This window comes from Pseudophryne corroboree, chromosome 12, assembly GCF_028390025.1.
Source record: "Pseudophryne corroboree isolate aPseCor3 chromosome 12, aPseCor3.hap2, whole genome shotgun sequence".
Classification (NCBI taxonomy): Eukaryota; Metazoa; Chordata; class Amphibia; order Anura; family Myobatrachidae; genus Pseudophryne; species Pseudophryne corroboree.
The window spans coordinates 6197058-6213999 of record NC_086455.1 but is presented as its reverse complement, the minus strand read 5'-3'; the positions used below and the strand labels follow the sequence as shown (position 1 = coordinate 6213999).

General features: G+C 47.5%; 1 protein-coding gene across 2 annotated transcripts in view; it reads right to left on the bottom strand.

Moving 5' to 3' along the window:
• The window catches only part of B4GALT3 (beta-1,4-galactosyltransferase 3), a 49682-nt gene extending 40065 nt beyond the window's left edge, over window positions 1–9617 (bottom strand). Inside the window, exon 1 of one of the 2 annotated variants that reach the window (XM_063946803.1) lies at window positions 9413–9617. The gene's annotated coding sequence lies outside the window, so the exon portion shown is untranslated. Of the gene's footprint in view, window positions 1–8657; window positions 8741–9412 lie in introns of those variants that run through there. The other variant, XM_063946804.1, reaches the window with a different exon arrangement.
• Window positions 9618–16942: the final 7325 nt, after the last annotated feature.

Genomic DNA, 16942 nt, shown 5'->3' with positions numbered 1-16942 from the left:
TGTGATGTGCTGCAAGCGTTCCTCGGTGCTCAGCCCAGTTCCTGTATATACAGATAGGTCTACAGTTATCTTAGACTCTTTGCTGCACCTAGGCACACCATGGTTTATTTACATAAACCCTTCATCTATTGTTCTCAGCTGCAATAGAATACAGAGAACAATACAGCAAGGGACTAAGGGGGTCATTCCGAGTTGATCGCTCACTAGCAGTTTTTAGCAGCCGTACAAACGCTATGCCGCCGCCCTCTGGGAGTGTATTTTAGCTTAGCAGAAGTGCGAACGGTTGTATCACAGAGCGGCTACAAAGTTTCTTTGTGTAGTTTCAGAGTAGCTCAAAACCTACTTCAGACTATTCAGTTCCGGATTTGACGTCACACACCCGCCCAGTGTTCGCTCAGCCACGCCTGCGTTTTCCCTGGCACGCCTGCGTTTTTACGAATTCTCCCTGAAAACGGTCAGTTGCCACCCAGAAACGCCCTCTTCCTGTCAATCACTCTGCGGCCAACAGTGCAACTGAAATGCTTCGCTAGACCCTGTGCAAAACGACATCGTTCATTGTGCGCATAGCGCCGCATGCGCAGAACTGCCGTTTTTAGCCTGATCGCTGCGAACAAATGCAGCTAGCGATCAACTCGGAATGACCCCCTAAGTCATTACAGCAGGGGATTAAGTCCGACTGCCCTGGCTCACTTAATCCTATTGAAGGCCAAGATAAACGTGGACTCATCTGTATATATATATATATGTATATATATACACACACACACACACACACACACACACACAGTATACATATATATATATATATATACGGTATATATGCATGCTTTACTGAGGAATGCCGCATTGCCACTGATGACACGACCGCTGGGTGCTGTGTAAACCATCTGTAGGAACGCTCTCTTTATCAGTAATGGTGCCTGTGTATATATGTATGATACGTTATTTTTAGACGGGTTTTTTCAATTACATTTTTTTTTTTTTGTCGCTTTAAATCCTGCTGCCCAAATTGTCAGGTTGGACGAGTCGCACTTCCTCTAGTTCCCCGTTGGTCTCCGCAGGCGGAGTACAGGGCTGGAGCGTGTTAATGTCCAAATTCCTTTACACTTGTAGAAACTACAAGTATATATAAAATAAATCATGTTTAGTGTCCAGCTTAGTATTATGGGGCAGCGGTCAGTATATATTAGTATCTCGGTACAATGCACTCACACCGCAGCTGCTGGGGGACTACCCTAGATTAAATCAGGCTACTGAATATAAAATCCCGTTTACGGACAGCTCTCCCCAGTCTACTTTATAGAAATCCAGTTTTGGTAACAGCCTTGCATAGAGGTGGCCGCCACTTTTGTCATATATATATATATGTCCTTTGTCAAGACAACAACCTGCACCCTGGCTAACATCAAACAACTATCAGAGTTGCCTTGTCACAGGTATTTTGGACAAACCACGGTCCAGCCATTGTTACTGACAAATCACCGACTAATTGTGGCAGTAATATAAGTAATATACTCTCCTTTCACTGTAGATAATTACACTGATACCTTGCAGTAAGGCTGTTTAGAAAATACATGCTACAGTGCAAATATATTATACACTGTCAATATTTATATCAGCAGTTATTATTGTATACTGTGATGAAACTTTATTTCAGTTTTCTAAATTGTTGCAAATCTGCTATCTGAACGCTTGTTTTAGTGGAGCATTGCATGCTCTGTAACTGGGAATGGGATGTCAGACCTTGATCTTAATTATTGGACACACATTGATAGTATCCATTCTTAAGGAAGAGCTGCTAGGCTGATCAGGGTTTTATTCAAAGGGTTATGAAATATTATGAAAAGACTTATCCAGGACATAAACAGGATGAAAACCGACAAAAACCTCCAATCATCTTTGCAGTAAGGAACTATCAGACAATCAACCTTACTTTCATCATCATGCAAACTCATCTGTGCATTTAAACGTATGTACATACCTTTCAATCTGAAAACCTTACGCTGTCTGAGAACACAATGCAACCAATTTTATATAAGGAAAACATTTGTTATATCATGATTTGTTTGTGACTGTAAAATGCCTGTGTTTGCAATCTTGCTCAGTCATGCATACTTAAAGAAGTCATACTGGCCTGGTGTTTGCATAGTCTTATAATGTGTATTTTTTCACCTTTCACCAGCTTAACTTTTGCCTGAATGGAAGCCTTTATTAATTTGCCATAGTATTCCTTTAGAAGCAATCTTGGGTCAGCTGTTCTGATCAATGTGCGTTCACATACACCAATTGTTCCTAGCACTAAGGGCGGAATTAATTTGTTATCGCCCCTGATCTCTCATCTAAAGTGACAGGAGAACACAGGGGCGATATTCAATTGATTCTTCCTATCGCGCTGATCATGCCCATTAGTGTCTGGTTTAGACACGTAAAGATGCTATACCCGACTTAAATGTCAGCTCCAGCAGCTGTTTGCGTCCAAATGAGCTACAATTGAATAGCTCCGTTGGCCGCCATCTGCTGGCAGCCGCTGGTAAAAAACATTCGAGTTTTGCCCTAAGGCAGGCATGTCCAAACTGCGGCCCTCCAGCTGTTGAGAAACTACACATCCCAGGGCATGCTGGGATATGTAGTTTCACAACAGCTCGAGGGCCGCAGTTTGGACATGCCTGCCCTAAGGGTTTGGAAATGAACAGCTGTACAACACCAGTAAATGGGTATTTGAACGTTTAACTTTAACAAGTGCAACTTATTTACGCTGTAAGACTAAATATTGCTTTTATCTCAAATGAACCATGTACTGCAAATTGATTTTATTCACTGCACTCCATGGTATTTTTTCAACAGTAATTACACCCTTCAATCTCCCTGCAACTCACCACTCTGTACACATTTCCACCTCAATTATCCACTTCCCTCTTATTAACACTCATAAGCTTTTTACTTACTTTTATACAATGACAATAACATTCACAACCTATCATAGAAAGAAAAAAAAAATTCACAATCCTACTACACCCATCTCTCTCTCTCCTGCTTCTGACAGCTGGTGACATTTCACCAAATCTGGGACCCAACCACTTGCCCCACTCACATTCACATGACTCACAGCAATAAAGAAATCCAGCCAACCTCATATCACCTGTCTCCCATCATCCTCCAAATAACTACAATGTGCCTCAGGGAATGCACACTCTGTAACAAATTAATATCCATCAATGACCTCTTCATATGCAACAACTTCAATCTGCTAGCTATAACAGAAACATGGCTCACACAATCAGCAGCACTGTCACATGGTGGTCTTCACATGGTGGTCTCCACTTCACACACACACACCCAGGCAGGGTAACAGTAAAGGAGGTGGGGTTGGACTATTACTTTCCCAATCTTTTCGCATACGCAGTTTTACAACAGGTTCCATCACTCACATTTACATCATTTGAAGTACATTCTATCAGGACTTACACTGCTTTCTCTATGCATGTTGCAGATTTCTATCGCCCACCTGGGCCACACAAACAATTTCTGGAAGATTTTTCTGCCTGGCTCCTCTGACTTCACCACTATCATGGACGATTTAAATATTGCTATTGATAGTCTAAAATCTGCTGCTTTTGCTTCCAAACTTCTCTCTCTAACCTCCTCTCTAGGCTTCTCCCAATGGTCTGACTCCTCCACTCAACCTCCTCTCTAGGCCTCTCCCATTGGTCTGACTCCTCTACTCATCAGTAGGGCCACTGCCTTCATCTAGTATTCCCCAGGCGATGCTCAGTTTCTGAATTCACTAACACTCCTTTCCCTCTCTCAGATTACAACCTTATTACCTGCATGCTCTCCTCCATTTCTTTCAACTCTGTCTCAATGAAGTCCTCCAATCCTCCTCAAACCCGCAGAAATATTAACGCAATTAATCTTCAAGAACTTTTCACCTCACTCCAACAACTGCTTTCACCTATTTCTGCATCCACTTCTTCTTTTGACACGACTGTGTCACACCTGAAACAGACTCTAGAGATAGCCCTTGATGAAGTGGCTCCAGCTACCCATCACACTCCACATAGGCCTAGAAGTTAACTGTGGCACTCTAAATTAACAAGACACCTACGAAAACTCTACATAAAGTTGAACATCAGTGGCGTAAATCTCATATTCCAATAGACTTCCTCACATATAAGACTGTCTACTACTCTTATCGTAATGCCCTGGACACTGCCAGACAAACATATTTCTAAACTCTCGTCTCTGCTCAAGCCTCTAACCACAAACGACTTTCTAATACATTTAAATCACTTCTGAACCCTCCCTCACCCAACCCACCAGGCACTAACAGTGCGCAAGATCTTGCTTCCTACGTCAAGGACAAGATTGATAAGATCCAATTTATGAAGATGAAGTATCAACACTGTTATGATCCAGCTACTCTACCATCTCTCTTCTTAATCCTATACTATCACAAATAAGTAAATCTCTGTCTCCTGTGCTCATCCCAACCTTAACTAACATCTGCAATCTCTCTCTCTGTCTACTGGTATCTTTCCTTTACTGTGTAAGCCAATGGTTCCCAAACTGTGTGCCGTGGCTCCCTGGGGTGCCTTGGGGCACTTGCAGGGGTGCCTTGGATTGGTGGTCCAGGACCAATTACAATTATTTATGGTCAATGTAATAGGCAAAAATAGTGCTGGTGGCCATCAATCATAAAATGTGTGGACAAACAGACGCAAATTAAATAACTATACCTAGAGATGACATACTGCATAAATACAATTTACTTTATTTAATATATTATTCTAAACTTTGGCCTAGGGATGCCGTGAAACAAATTTTGATACTCTAGGGTGCCATGACTCAAAAAAGTTTGGGAACCACTGGTGTAAGCATTACGGATGGTGTAATGGTTAGCATTACTGCCTCACAGCATTGAGGTCATGGGTTCGATTACCATCATGGCCATAACTGTGTGGAGTTTGTATATGCTCCCCGTACTTGCGTGGGTTTTCTCCGGGTACTCCGGTTTCCTCCCACAATCAAAAAATATACTGAAAGGTTAATTGGCTCCCAATAAAATTAATCCTAGTATGAATGTGTGCATATGTGATAGGGAATATGGATTGTAAGCTACACTGGCGCAGGGACTGATGTGAATGGCCAAATATTCTCTGTAAAGCGCTGCAGAATATGTGTGCGCTATATAAAGAACTGGTAGTAGTAATAATAATAATAATAATAATAAGCCAACAGTGATTACTCCCATTATGAAAAAAAAAAACAAAAAACACAATTCTGACCCTAACTCTCTCTCTAACTATCGTCCCATCTCTCAGCTCCCATGTCTCTCTAAGCTACTTGTGAAACTTGCCTACACTCGTCACACACGCTTTCTTAACTCACACAACTTACTGGATCCACTACAGTCAGGCTTCCGTTCCCAACACAAACACTACAATCCCTAGGTCTTCAGGACACAGCCCTCTCCTGGTTCTCATCCTACCTATCTAATCGCTCTTTCAGTGTCCGTTTCTCTGATTCCACCTCCTCTGCTCTACCTCTATCAGTTGGATAACCGCAAGGCTCAGTCTTAGGTCCTCTGCTTTTCTCCATCTATACCTCATCTCTTGGTAAACTAATCAGCATCTTTGGATTTCATCATCATCTGCATGTGGATGATACTTATATCTACCTATTCTCCCCAGATTTATCACCATCTGCATTGGTCCGTGTAATTGAATGCCTCTCTGCCGTCATCTCGCCACCTCAAACTTAATATTTCCAAAACAGAGTTAAATTATATTTCCACCGGCCAATAGTAGTTACGTACCTGATATCTCTATCACTGATGATAACTCAACAATCACCCCTACCCCACAAGCTCGCTGCCTAGGTGTCATCCCTGACTCTGATCTGTACTTTGTTCCCCACATTCAATCTGTCTCAAGATCATGTTACACACATCTAAGAAACATATCCAAAATACGACCATATCTTACACAGGACACTGCTAACACTCTAATCCATGCTCTCATTATCTCCCGCATTGATTATTGTAATTGTCTCCTGACCGGTCTTCCCAAACATAGGCTCTCACCACTACAATCCATTCTGACTGCAGCTGCGAGTCTAATCTTCCTCGCTAAACGTTCATCGTCTGCTGATCCGCTCTGTCAGTCCCTCCATTGGTTACCGGTATTCTACCGTGTTAAATATAAAATACTTTTACTCACACACAAGGCTATTAACCAAATTACACCAACATACATCTCAAAATATCTCAACATACTCATCTCAAAATATCTCCCAACCCGACCTCTCCGCTCTTCACAAGATCTAGGTCTCTCATCCACACTCATTACTTGCTCCAATGCACGATTGCAGGACTTTCTTCTGGCTGCACCATTCTGCAGAATGCCCTCCCACATACAATAAGACTCTCCTCTAGTCTCCAACCGTTCCCTGAAAACTCACCTCTTTAGGCAAGCTTATCAAAACCCGGAACCACTCGCATAACTTTCATAAGCTTTCCTATCCAATTGCATCCCCACCGTACAGTCCACACATATCCTCACATATTTTCTCATTCTTCACTTTCCCATCCTCCTGACCCTAGTTCATCATTGCTGTGTGGCCATATCATGCAGCCCACCGAGAACCTTTGCATTCTGGTGGACCATTACGCAATTTGCATTCTGGTGGACCATTACACCTATCCTTGTGTATCAATGCCTATTTTCCTACAGAGTGCAAGCTTGCGAGCAGGGCCTTCCTACTTCTGACTGTTTGCTATTTCCCAGTTTTGTTTTATCACTGTTGTATCTAATTGTAAAGCGCAACGGAAAAGTATGTAATTAGAATTTTAATAAACCTCCCCTAAGGTGATGAAGAGGGGGTGACATAATGATGTCATTACCGGTGCGTGGCTTGTGTTGTGTGAACGATAACGACCAAATGGATCAACATCTGGATTGCACCTCTGGTGTGTTTAATAAACTACAAAAATGTTCCGGGCACGTTTTACCGTATCTGCTACGGGTGCTCCTCGGGTAACGCCAAGAACCATGGATTAATATTTACTTACATTAACACGTCTCAAATTTACATCTCCATAGGTTTACCAAATTATTAACTTATTTATATGTACAACCGTGACAATCAGATACTTCCGTGCGAAGAACGGGTAGAGCAGGAAGGGGGGGAGTTGTGCTACATTAACTCATCCATGTATTGACATATAGTTATTATTATTAGTGCATGTATCATGTAATACTACTGTAGGAATGTAGTGGATGTATATGTGGCTAGAATATTTCTATTTGTGGGTATTGCTTATTAGTGTGGTATTATATTGAGATACGATTACCACCCACTTGGATCATACGTGGTGTACCCCATGTTGGAACACGTTATATTGGCCACGCCCACTGGTGTGATCTACGGTCCAGCATTGAGGCTGTACGCCTCACCCAAAATCTGCGCTCCTACCAGGGAAACCCAGGAGTGATGTCTCTTGCAAAATTATGTTCATTGCATACTTGCCTACCTGACCCTCTCCATGAGGGAGAAAATGCTCTGTTCCTGGACTCTCCTGGTAATGTATGATTGCCATCACCTGTGGTGAGCTAGGTAATTGATAAGAAAGGTGTTTCACCACAGGTGATGGCAATCCTACATTACCAGGAAAGTCCAGGAACAGAGCATTTTCTCCCTCATGGAGAGGGGCAGGTAGGCAAGTATGGTTCATTGGGGTACATGGTATGGGACGAGTGTATTGGGGAGCTTTATGAATGGGACAAGTGTTTTTAGACTTGCAGGTGGGAGTACTAAGTCTGTTTCCACTTCTTCTTTTTTTTAAGTCCCTAAAACGACCCAAATATATACTTTACGTTATACGTTTTTATGTACCCCAAATGTAATTTTACACTTATCTTGCGGAACAAAAATGACTTCCTAAAAATTTTTTGACTTTCAAAAAATGCATACAACAGCCATTTCGCCAGATTTAAGTACCAGAAATACATTTATTGTAGCCAATAGTAAACCTCTATGTGTATCTGATGTTCGTTTAGCTTATTATTTTTGAGGGTATAGACAAATTTACCAATTTTTTTACTGCTGGCAACAATTTTCACGGTAATCCCGTTTTCGCGAGTTTGCAATTAAATAGGCGAATGACTGGAGTGCGCAAACCCGCAAAAAGACAGTGTTTACAGCAATAAAGCCGCAAAAATGGCAACTGCTGTAAATTACCATGAATTTTGCGTCCAATTGTATTCGCCCCTCAGTAGGAAGCAAAAATTAATACAGACTACCATGTGTCAAAGAAACAGCTGCTATGTCACAGGCAGGGTGATACAGCTCGTTACATATTATTATTATTAGGCTCAAATGCAGAGCCTGGGACCCCTGGCCAATCACTGTCACTAGCCACGTGGACATCTGATGGGAATAGTAACCTGTGGTCAGCAGACGCTGTTTAATGTTCTGAACAAGTTTAACGATGCTCTGAAGCAGGTTAGTCACATCCCCCCCCCCCCCCCCCCCCCCTTGGGGCATTACTACTATAATAATAATAATATTCTGTATGCTAGCAAATAGCTGCACTTATAACTGAAGGCACATATCTCGCCCATCACCTCTGCTGTGTACTGTTATATATACATACATACCTCGGATTACCTCCCAACATGACCCTCTCCAGGAGGACACAATGCTCTGCTTCTGGACTTTTCTCTTACTGTATGATTGCCATCACCTGTGCTGTAACACCTTTCTTATCCATCATCCTGTTCAAAACAGCTGTTGGCAATCATACATTAAGAGAAAAGTCCAGAAGCAGAGCATTGTGTCCCTCCTGGACATGATAGATAGATAGATAGATAGATAGATAGATAGATAGATAGATAGATAGATAGATAGATAGACATACATATATACACACACACATAATGCTTACCATACTATCCCTTTAAACTGGGCCTCTCATGAGTTGTCTTACTTCTAGGCTGCATTTCTGGTTTTAATCAGCTATAGAACCTGTGTAATGAGTGGCCTGGTTTAAAGGGATAGTATGGTAAGTATATATGCACATTATATTATAATATAATATATATATGTCCTGTCTGCACACATTCATGCTTACACACACACACACACACACACACACACACACACACACACACACACGAGTCCCCTCCACCACATCAGCACACAGGGCTCCCAGCCACCATGAATAATAAACACCACCATGATTGTGCAGAGCTGTGCAAGGGCAGCAGCCATGGGCAGCAGCCTGGCAGGCCCCTGAGCAGCAGAGCTTGCACTCTGTCCAGCAGCCGCAACAGGCATGATATGATGCAGAGTATAGGTGCCACCACCAGGATGGGCACAGGGCAGCAGCAGTGTGTGCAGGAGCCTGGCTTACCTGTGTGCTGCTGGGGGAGAAGCTGCTGTCTGATCCCTGAGCTGTAGGCGGCTGCTGCTATGTAAGATCAGGATGTCTCTGTCATGGCACCAAAGTCTCTCTCCTCCTCCTGCTCCCTTCCTCTGTGTGATGGCTGCTGCTGCCTCCTCACATCCCACCTCCTCCTCCTGCTGCCACTGCCTCCCCCACAGCACTGCTGCTCCTCCTCCTCCTCCTCCTCCTCCTCAGTCTGTAGTGTCAGCTCACTCTCACTCTGTGCAATACATTTACAGTATATACACATACATACTGTACACATACTACACAGTGCATTGCTGATGATTGGTATTCTCCTCTGCTGTTGCTAGAACTTATAAGCTGCAATATCAGAACATTATTCAAATTCTTGTCACCTGGATGGTCAGGTATTGTGGAGGTCCTGTCTGGCTGTCACCTGGATGGTCAGGTATTGTGGAGGTCCTGTCTGGTTGTCACCGGGTCAGGTATTGGGGATGCCCTGTCTGTCTGTCAACAGGACGGTCAGGTATTGGAGAGGACCTGTCTGGCTGTCACCTGGATGGTCAGGTATTGGGGATGTCCTGTATGGCTGTCAACAGGATGGTCAGGTAATGGGGAGGTTCTGTCTGGCGGTCACCTGGATGGTCAGGTATTGGGAATGTCCTGTCTGGCTGTCAACAGGACGGTCAGGTACTGGGGAGGTTCTGTCTGCTCAGGTATTGTGGAGGTCCTGTCTGGCTGTCACCTGGATGGTCAGGTATTAGGGATGTCCTCTCTGGTTGTCACCTGGATGGTCAGGTATTGTGGAGGTCCTGTCTGGCTGTCACCTGGATGGTCAGGTATTGTGGAGGTCCTGTCTGGTTGTCACCTGGATGGTCAGGTATTGTGGAGGTCCTGTCTGGTTGTCACCTGGATAGTCAGGTATTGGGGAGGTCCTGTCTGGCTGTCACCTGGATAGTCAGGTATTGGGGAGGTCCTGTCTGGCTGTCACCTGGATGGTCAGGTATTGGGGAGGTCCTGTCTGGCTGTCACCTGGATAGTCAGGTATTGGGGAGGTCCTGTCTGGCTGTCACCTGGATGGTCAGGTATGAGGGAGGTCCTGTCTGGCTGTCACCTGGATGGTCAGGTATTGGGGAGGTCCTGTATGGCTGTCACCTGGATGGTCAGGTATTGTGGAGGTCCTGTCTGGTTGTCACCTGGATAGTCAGGTATTGGGGAGGTCCTGTCTGGCTGTCACCTGGATAGTCAGGTATTGGGGAGGTCCTGTCTGGCTGTCACCTGGATAGTCAGGTATTGGGGAGGTCCTGTCTGGCTGTCACCTGGATGGTCAGGTATTGGGGAGGTCCTGTCTGGCTGTCACCTGGATAGTCAGGTATTGGGGAGGTCCTGTCTGGCTGTCACCTGGATGGTCAGGTATGAGGGAGGTCCTGTCTGGCTGTCACCTGGATGGTCAGGTATTGGGGAGGTCCTGTCTGGCTGTCACCTGGATGGTCAGGTATTGTGGAGGTCCTATCTGGTTGTCACCTGGATAGTCAGGTATTGGGGAGGTCCTGTCTGGTTGTCACCTGGTCAGGTATTGGGGATGTCCTGTATGGCTGTCACCTGGATGGTCAGGTATTGTGGAGGTCCTATCTGGTTGTCACCTGGATAGTCAGGTATTGGGGAGGTCCTGTCTGGCTGTCACCTGGATGGTCAGGTATTGTGGAGGTCCTGTCTGGTTGTCACCGGGTCAGGTATTGGGGATGCCCTGTCTGTCTGTCAACAGGACGGTCAGGTATTGGAGAGGACCTGTCTGGTTGTCACCTGGACGGTCAGGTATTAGGGATATCCTGTCTGGCTGTCACCTGGATGGTCAGGTATTGGGGATGTCCTGTATGGCTGTCAACAGGATGGTCAGGTAATGGGGAGGTTCTGTCTGGCGGTCACCTGGATGGTCAGGTATTGGGGAGGTCCTGTTTGGCTGTCACCTGGACGGTCAGGTATTGGGAATGTCCTGTCTGGCTGTCAACAGGACGGTCAGGTACTGGGGAGGTTCTGTCTGCTCAGGTATTGTGGAGGTCCTGTCTGGCTGTCACCTGGATGGTCAGGTATTAGGGATGTCCTCTCTGGTTGTCACCTGGATGGTCAGGTATTGGGGAGATCCTGTCTAGTTGTCACCTGGATGGTCAGGTATTGGGGATGTCCTCTCTGGTTGTCACATGGATGGTCAGGTATTGTGGAGGTCCTGTCTGGTTGTTACCTGGATGGTCAGGTATTGGGGATGTCCTCTCTGGTTGTCACCTGGATAGTCAGGTATTGAGAAGGTATGGTCTGGTTGTCACCTGGACTGTCAGGTATTGGGGATGTCCTGTCTGGCTGTCACCTGGACTGTCAGGTATTGGGGATGTCCTGTCTGGCTCTCACCTGGATGGTCAGGTATTGGAGAGGACCTGTTTGGTTGTCACCTGGACGGTCAGGTATTGGGGATGTCCTGTCTGGCTGTAACCTGGTCAGGTATTGGGGATGTCCTCTCTGGTTGTCACCTGGATGATCAGGTATTGGGGAGGTCCTGTCTGGTTGTCACCGGGTCAGGTATTGGGGATGTCCTGTCTGGCTGTCACCTAGATGGTCAGGTATTGGGGATGTCCTGTGTCTGTCAACAGGACGGTCAGGTATTGGAGAGGACCTGTCTGGTTGTCACCTGGATGGTCAGGTATTGGGGATATCCTGTCTGGCTGTCACCTGGATGGTCAGGTATTGGGGATGTACTGTATGGCTGTCAACAGGACAGTCAGGTAATGGGGAGGTTCTGTCTGGCTGTCACCTGGATGGTCAGGTATTGGGGAGGTCCTGTTTGGCTGTCACCTGGACGGTCAGGTATTGGGAATGTCCTGTCTGGCTGTCAACAGGACGGTCAGGTAATGGGGAGGTTCTGTCTGCTCAGGTATTGTGGAGATCCTGTCTGGCTGTCACCTGGATGGTCAGGTATTGGGGATGTCCTCTCTGGTTGTCACCTGGATGGTCAGGTATTGGGGAGATCCTGTCTGGTTGTCACCTGGATGGTCAGGTATTGGGGATGTCCTCTCTGGTTGTCACCTGGATGGTCAGGTATTGGGGAGGTCCTGTCTGGTTGTCACCTGGTCAGGTATTGGGGATGTCCTGTCTGGCTGTCACCTGGATGGTCAGGTATTGGGGATGTCCTCTCTGGTTGTCACCTGGATGGTCAGGTATTGGGGAGATCCTGTCAGGTTGTCCTCTCTGGTTGTCACATGGATGGTCAGGTATTGTGGAGGTCCTGTCTGGTTGTCACCTGGATAGTCAGGTATTGAGGAGGAATGGTCTGGCTGTCACCTGGACTGTCAGGTATTGAGGATGTCCTGTCTGGCTCTCACCTGGATGGTCAGGTATTGGAGAGGACCTGTCTAGTTGTCACCTGGACGGTCAGGTATTGAGGATGTCCTGTCTGGTTGTCACCTGGTCAGGTATTGGGGATGTCCTGTCTGGCTGTCACCTAGATGGTCAGGTATTGGGGATGTCCTGTCTGTCTGTCAACAGGACGGTCAGGTATTGGAGAGGACCTGTCTGGTTGTCACCTGGACGGTCAGGTATTGGGGATGTCCTGTCTGTCTGTCACCTGGATGGTCAGATATTGGGGATGTCCTGTATGGCTGTCAACAGGACGGTAAGGTATTGGGGATGTCCTGTATGGCTGTCAACAGGACAGTCAGGTAATAGGGAGGTTCTGTCTGGCTGTCACCTGGATGGTCAGGTATTGGGGAGATCCTGTCTGTCTGTCACCTGGACGGTCAGGTATTGGGAATGTCCTGTCTGGCTGTCAACAGGACGGTCAGGTATTGGGGAGGTTCTGTCTGGCTGTCACTTGGACTGTCAGGTATTGGGGATGTCCTGTCTGGCTGTCACCTGGACTGTCAGGTATTGGGGATGTCCTGTCTGGCTCTCACCTGGATGGTCAGGTATTGGAGAGGACCTGTCTGGTTGTCACCTGGACGGTCAGGTATTGGGGATGTCCTATCTGGCTGTCAACAGGACGGTCAGGTAATGGAGAGGTTCTGTCTGCTCAGGTATTGTGGAGGTCCTGTCTGGCTGTAACCTGGGTGGTCAGGTATTGGGGAGGTCCTGTCTGGCTGTCACCTGGACTGTCAGTTATTAGGGATGTCGGGAGTGGCTGTCACCTGGATGGTCAGGTATTGGGGAGGTCCTGTCTGGTTGTCACGTGGATGGTCATTCATTGGGGAGGTCCTGTCTGGCTGTCACGTTGATGGTCAGTCTAGGGGAGGTCCTGTCTCGCTGTCACCTGGACAGAGTCATTGAGGTTTCCTGTCTCGTTGTCACCTAGATGGTCAATCATTGGGGATGTATTGTTTGGCTGTCACCTGGATGGTCAGGTATTGGGGATGTCATGACTGGCTGTCACAATGATGGTCAGGTATTGGGGATGTCCTGGCTGGCTGGCACCTGGATTGTCAGTCATTAGGGATGTCTGGTTGTCACCTGGATGGAGAGTCATTGGGGATGTCCGACGATGGCTGTCTCCTGGATGGTCAGGGATTGGGGATGTCCTATCTGGCTGTCACCTGGATGGTCAGGTATGGGGGATGTTCTATCTGGTTGTTACTTGGATGGTAAGGTATTGGGGAGGTCCTCTCTGGTTGTCACCTGGATGGAGAGTCATTGGGTATGTCCTGTCTGGCTGTCACCTGGATGGTCAGATATTGGGGATGTCCTATCTGGTTGTCACCTGGATGGTCAGGTATTGGGGATGTCCTCTCTGGCTGTCACTTGGATGGTCAGTCATTGGGGAGGTTTTCTTTGGCTGTCACCTGGATGGTCAAGTATTGGGGATGCCCTGTCTGGTTGTCACCTGGGTGAAGAGTCGTTGGGGATGTCCTGTCTGGTTGTCACCTGGATGATCAGTCATTGGGGATGTCCTGCCTGGTTGAATACTCCTTTTTGCTCCTACATCTGGGGGGCACGGCTACCACAGAGTTGTGGTGGGAACTAGGGAACTGGACTTCTCTTGCAGGCTGAGGCTGCTTCCCTCTCTCCAGGTTACTTTCAGTGCCCTTGGATTCAGGTAGAATCTCATTACTTCTGCAGCAATTAGAGAAGCTCCCATTGTAAAATCACCTCCCATACCTATTGAGAACAGAGCCCCCAGTGGCAATCGCTCACTATTAGCATACATTGGGAGCTGGTAATGTTATAATGAATCACTGACAGACACCAATATCTAAGCTCCACAGTTTTTTTTTAGTTTTTTTGTTGCAATGCACATCTTCAGTAAATAAGCAGCAGACGGGACGTATTGCTGGATAGGTGTCCACACAAGGAATAGTTGACGTTTATTAAACATTATGAACAGGGGCAGGAAAACACAGGGTTAAATGCAGGTGCAATGGCACAGGCAGGGTGAATGCAGCGGACAATATAGCCAGAGGTGGCTGCACCCAGCAGGTGGTGGCATACTGGCATTTTCCGCACCTTATCTGTACTATACGGTCTCCGCTCTATGGGAGACTCCGCAGCGCACCTCTGGACTTCAGGCCTGATTCATGTCTGTACGGACACACCTGCGCTGCTGCCACTTTTCAGGCTATGGCACTGCTGATCACCAGACGTGAATCTGCCACCCAGGAAAGGACAGAGACACCCACGGGAGCCATTGCAGAGTCCTCAGCACCTGTGTACACATACACAGCACCGACGCAATAACGAGGAGCAGCAGCCCCCCCGAGTGAGTGTATGGTCATCCAGACTGGCCTCGGCAGTGGTAACACTGGTGCCATGTTTCTCTGCATACATGATCGCAGCGGGCGGCTGATACACTCCCCGAAACGCCCGCGACACGCCTACGTTTTTGCCGCTACTCCCCCTTAACTCCCCCAAACGGTCCCTTCCAAATCTCACTGCGAGCGGCATCGCAGAGGTACCTTGCCACGTGCGCAGTGCGATCGCAGCACGGGCGCAGTCCGGTGATCGCTCAGTTGCGTACAAATATGAATTTGGAGGATGCAGGGATTGCACGTTCATATGGGAGTGTGGAGGTCACGCTGACGTCAGCGCATCGCCGCCAGTGGAGCCTCTGACTGGGAGAGAGACATTTGCCCTTATTTATCAATGAGTGATAAATTTCACTGTGAGTGATAAATTGCACCAGCCAATCAGATCCTAACTTCCAAGTCACAGGCTGTGTTTGAAAAATGACAGTTAGGAGCTGATTGGATGGTGCAATTTATCACTCTCAGTGAAATGTATCATTCATTGATAAATAACTCACCCCAAGAGCCGGATTCTGCGTCCATGCCGCTCGCAATTGGCTGATGTGTTATATCCTCGCATGCGTCCCCATTGTTAGCGCTCAGAGACGCAGAACAGACATGGATTTGCCCCGCCGCACGACGCTGCGTGTGAGCGCCTCAGTATTCCCCATATCAGCCGCATAAGCATAAAGCATGTGTGATCCAGGGCTGCGTCCTAGGATGCTGCGGCGAGTCACTGCTACACCCGCGGGCCGGCTCAGTGACTCATGCTCCTATGTCAGGTGAAGATTTACCATCCGAGTCTGGCTCACTGTGCGTCCCAATTGCAGCAGCGCCTCCCTGTGTACACTCTGTGTAACGCAGGCGCAGGATGAGTTTCTGGGGATTTTCCTGCAGGTGCAGTAGCAAAGGATCGCTCATCTCCACGACCACTGCGTGCGGCTCTGAATAAGGCCCAATGGGGGTAATTCCAAGTTGATCGCAGCAGGAATTTTGTTAGCAGTTGGGCAAAACCATGTGCACTGCAGGGGGGGCAGATGTAACATGTGCAGAGAGAGTTAGATTTGGGTGGGTTATTTTATTTCTGTGCAGGGTAAATACTGGCTGCTTTATTTTTACACTGCAGATTAGATTGCAGATTGAATACACCCCACCCAAATCTAACTCTTTCTGCACGTTATATCTGCCCCACCTGCAGTGCACATGGTTTTGCCCAACTGCTAACAAAATTGCTGCTGCGATCAACTTGGAATTACCCCCAATGTGCGCTGTGCCAATAACGGAAATATATAAAAGAAATTATCTCCTGGGGGATCCAGCTCAGGAAGCCACACGTGTGATAGCGAATGTCTGGTCAGCAGGGGGCAGGCAGGGGTGGCACAGGTGGCTGTGTGGGACTGGGGGTCAGTCGGGTGGCACAGGTGGCTGTGTGAGAATGGGGGGCAGGCAGGGGTGGCACAGGTGGTTGTGTGGGACTGGGTGTCAGTCGGGTGGCACAGGTGGCTGTGTGGGAATAGGGGTCAGTGGGGGTCAGTCGGGTGGCACAGGTGGCTGTGTGGGAATGGGGGTCAGTGGGGGGCAGGCAGGGGTGGCACTGGTGGCTGTGTAGGAATAGGAATCAGCAGGGGGCAGGCAGGGGTGGCAGTGTGGGAATGGGGGTCAGCGGGGGGCAGGCAGGGGTGGCAGAGGTGGCTATGTGGGAATGGGGGTCAGAGGGGTGCAGGCAGGGGTGGCACAGGTGGCTGTGTGGGAATGGGGGTCAGCCAGGGGTGGC